Here is a 3,818-nt window from a genome sequence, read left to right as displayed (position 1 = left end):
RCAAGACAGAGAAGAAGAAAACAGAAGGAAAGAACAGAAGGAACAGGCTTGAAGAAACAAACACAAGTTAAGAAGTATATTTGGCAAATATGGTATATTTTAATATCACTATATTTTAGTAGTAGAATGTTGAATGAAAATACAAAACATAAATRTTTCTTTGTTATGGTATGAATGAATCTGGTCGTCACCTACCTTGAAGTTCTTTCAAGCCACAGTGAATTTAYTGCTTTTTTGGTCATAGTAGTAAATTTTTCCTACTAAAGTAAAATATTATTCTCTGGTTGTTAAAGCACCCATGAAGAGCTGTTTAATTTTCAGAAGACAAACCTGCCAATATGTAGAGCATTATCCTGTGTGAAAGGAGTTATCCAGTGTATCCTTCTGCAAAGTACTGTGTGCTTTCTTTACAAACAAATCTTTTGTAGGCTTGTCAAAAGGTATTTTCCAGGCAATGCTGCATTTGCCACTGCAACCTTCTGAGCAATCCATCCAGATTCTGACCATACACAGAAGAATCAGCAACCTCAACTGGAAAAATGAGAAAAGAGAGATTTTCTTTTTTCAGTTCTATATCTTTTTGGTGCAGGTAAGAATAAGACAGCAAATATTGAATTAAAGTTGCAAGAGGCTGTGGACTTAATTTTTTTTTTTTCAAAATGACCAAACTTTAGTTTTCCTGCTTATGATATATGGAAATCATTCAAATCTATCTATAACTTAAGTTGTTTTCAAATGTAGTGCAGAACAGAAACAAGACCCTTCCAGAACATTATAACAGAAATTAAAAGTGTCCTCACTAGTGAGGTATTTAAATGTTCTCCAGCACTTCATTTTGTTCTCCTGCTTTTAGATGGCTTGTTAGCCATTAAGAGGGCCACAGCCTGGACAGAAGAGAAGGTTAYTTGGCTACATTATAGTTCTTATGGTTCTGTGAGCTTTGTATTGTATCATTATAATTTGGCTAGTGATTGTCCTATGAGGTGAAAAGCAAATGGGAGTTGGAATTTCATTTAACAATGAATTTTCTAAATGTACCTCTACTACAGAAGCAGCTGCAACGAAATAACCTTAGTGAAAACCTGCTGTGCAAACACTCTTCAGGAGGCCTGATTCTCATTTAATGCTAAGGCCCTTTGCCATGGCAGTGATACTGATTAGGAGCCTTTAAGGCATGGTAAATGTAATTTGAAAGCCACTTTACACAGCCAGAGCAATTCAAGGGGGCTAAGGATAAGTGAAGAGTAAGGTCCAAGTACTCTATGACTCTCCCCATTTCTCACAGCATCAGTGACAGAGTGAGCAATTGCTTCTTGGATAACAATATTTCAATTGTATGTGGTTTATTAAGCTTAGTGCAGCAATGCAAATCTAAAAAGGGAAAAGGAAGCGAAGTCTGTAAAGGAGGTACAGTAATTTTCATGAGGCCAGCTGACCCAACTATAGAACAAGTGGAGGCTTTGGGGGCACAAGATCTTCATCAAACACTGCTCTTATCTAGTGGAAAGGCCTCTAAGCTCAAAAGTTCATCTTTTTCATTTATATGCTTTTAGCATCTACTGTGAGATATAAATAGCATGTCAGAAACGCATTCAGGAGGGCATAAATAGGAGGTGTGCAGCCTGACTCATTCTCAGCCTCTCTTTCTTTCTTTTCATCATGTTTTCTTGTTCATGCATCTTCTCCTGCATCATGCATCTTTTTTCACAAGAAATGCAAGTAAGTACACCTCCCGATGCCTTTTCATTATGAGAGACATCAGAGAAGCTTAAAAATATATGTTTCAAGATTTTACAGGACAATCCTCCACTAGACATACCCCTGAGACTTTGGAAGAGGAAAAGAGAACAATTCAAAGAATCTGCAGTCTTTGAGTTTATTGTGACATTAAATAAAACAAAACAAAACAGAACTATGGAAAGCAGAATGAGTTCAAAGATAGGATTGTATTAATCCATGAAACAAATTATTTTCTTTGCTTCCTTCCAAAAGGAACATCACAGGATCAGTAATCAGTGTAAATCCTATGCCAGCTGTTTAACAAACTGCGTGAAAAATACTAAGACCATTCTAGYACATTTTAGTACAGTCTAGTACAGTTCATACCTTAACAGTTTTGTTCAGGCCAGGTTATAGGGAAACTATATTGTTATCTTGTGCAATGTTTTCTGAGAGACAAAAGTACATCAACAGTGGGTATCCAAGGGCCTCAATGAAGAGTTTTTGAATATTCACCTCATTTTAGTCCTATTTTCAGTGTTATTTTCCATAAGGCGTTTACAGTCATGAACCAAATTCCAGAATCTAAACATTCACATTTAAAACTCTCATCCACATCAAGATTTTTGCATTTGTGAAATGGCTATTGAATCTATCCAAAATTATTTATAAGTCAAAATGAGCTGAAAGATGTTTGTTGCCATTTCTGTGTGAGGGCAGATATTGACTAAAAGTTGACCAGAAAATGTTGAACCAAACATGCTCATATTTGAGGAAAGATTGGATCCCTGATGCAAGTAACATAGCTGAGGCTTCTTTGTGTAACTGGGTAGTCTGAATATATAAAGCTTAAATAAATTTGGAAAAGAAAAATCTTTGACCTACAGATTGTCATAATGAAAGAAATAAAACATTTATCTAGACTGCTAGAAGAAACAGTAAAAGTTACTAWCAGAAAAAGTACTATTGTTTAATTCAGCTCATGTGTCAAATATGTTACAATGTTAATTCAGCATCTTTGAAAATGAAATGGGACAGACATATGGAGCCAAATTCACACCACTGATTTCTTGTATGTTATACAAGAAAGACATTACATACAATGTGCTTTAGGAGAGAGATATCATCTAGTTTTAAAACAAACATAGCAGGAAGAATTTTTCATATTACAAAAGTGATTATGAGTTTCAGAATAATTGTAGATTGTGGAAAAATTGTTACCTGAAATGAAAACAAAGACAATAAGTTAACTGAAGGGATAAGCATTAAAAAAATAAAACCTATTTGCAGTGATAGTAGCCCAAACTACCTCTCTTGGGGTAGTTCCATCTTATTTTTCTTGGCCATTAATTACCATATAAAAATGATTTTGATCATCTCATTGTTAACTATTCCATCTTCACAAGTCTTTAAGATCAACATGAGGAAGCACAAGCTACCCTGAGGAATATGTAATTTCCCCTATCATTCCTGAAATGCTTTCAGACCTTTTTAGCTTCTGAAATAATTGTTCTCCTTTATTTATTGTCAAATCATTTAATGTGAGTTTTATGCAAACATTACATTTTGGGTTCAATAACTGTCACCTCATAGAGGAACATAATGAAAAATATTAAGCATCTTAAAGCCTGATGTAATTTTTCTTTCATTTTGACAGGGAATATCTTCTCCCCTCAATATCTGAACCTTACAGTCATGAGTACATCTCAGCAGTTCAACAAATCATGGTTAATTCAGTTAAAATCCCAAAGTATGGAAACTTATCCGAAATGGCTTCAGCATTTTTTTGACCTGCAGACAGCAGCTAATTAAGCTTGACACAGCCCCAGGCAGGAGGTGTTGTGTAAATTGGAGCAGCTCCAGGCTTGGTGACTCTGAAAGCCTGCCTTTTTATCATGGTCTCTTCTTGGTCCCAGGAGATAAACATTCACTACAGGCCTGTGGAACAACCTGGAAGATGGTAGCAATAGTTTATGTTTACTACATGTTTTGCTAATCATTGGGTAATTATTGTATGAATATGTATTGGGTTATTTTAAAAGGAAGCTGTATGATTAAAGACCTAAGAGGGAAAGCCCAAAAGGCCAAGAAGAATAGCT

This window comes from Apteryx rowi, unplaced genomic scaffold (genome assembly GCF_003343035.1).
Source record: "Apteryx rowi isolate R43461 unplaced genomic scaffold, aptRow1 scaffold_239, whole genome shotgun sequence".
Classification (NCBI taxonomy): Eukaryota; Metazoa; Chordata; class Aves; order Apterygiformes; family Apterygidae; genus Apteryx; species Apteryx rowi.
Note: the sequence above shows the minus strand (reverse complement) of the source record.